Below are 771 nucleotides of genomic sequence, written 5' to 3'. Positions count from 1 at the left end.
CTCTACCGTGGATCCAGCCCACAACCCAGGCATGTGACCTCACCAGTGCATGGGTCTATGCTCAACCAACTGAGACACGTCAGCCAGGACTGTACATCACTTTAATACAGGGAATCATGGTAAGGTTGGTCATGGTAGTAGTAACTCAGAAAGGACAGTGAGCCTGAGGACTGGCTTTCTTGCTGTGGCCACTATTTATGAGACATGGATGTCACAACACAGTATAGGGACAGAAGTTGTCCTGTAGAGTGTGGGGGTGGTTTTGCAGTGGCCAATACCTTTAAAAGATCAGTGGACCTGAGATTAATTGGAGGCCAAAGAGTAATTCAAACAAGAAGAGGCTAGGGCTGGTACATAAACATTTCTAAACTCTCACCAGGATTTTGTTGTGACCCTGTTGTGTCCTGGCTCTGGGGAGTTTCAGTCAGTCTTGTGGATTAGCTAAGTGGATTGAGTGGTCATCTGTGAGACTCACTGGGCATGGTGCAGAGGGCCATCAGGGCTGGGTCTTGAGTGAAGGTTAAGGGAGAGATGTTGGCTGTAACTAGTGAAGGGACATCAAGTGCAGCATCACAGGAGGTGGGATATGGATATCTGAGATCTGATTGTTGTTCTTAATAGTTGAGGTTGAAGGAAAAAAACAGTTATGGAGAGAGGTATACATAGAAGGACTCAATAGAGTGGGTGTCAAAAACGGGTTGGAGAGGGATGTTGATGATAAAAATAGTGTGAGTGATTTGATACTGGTCTCTTCAGGAAATACACTTGTAG

The sequence above is a fragment of the Myotis davidii genome, unplaced genomic scaffold (assembly GCF_000327345.1).
Source record: "Myotis davidii unplaced genomic scaffold, ASM32734v1 scaffold1158, whole genome shotgun sequence".
Taxonomy (NCBI): domain Eukaryota; kingdom Metazoa; phylum Chordata; class Mammalia; order Chiroptera; family Vespertilionidae; genus Myotis; species Myotis davidii.
The sequence above is the reverse complement of the archived record's forward strand: the minus strand, read 5'-3'. Positions refer to the sequence as shown.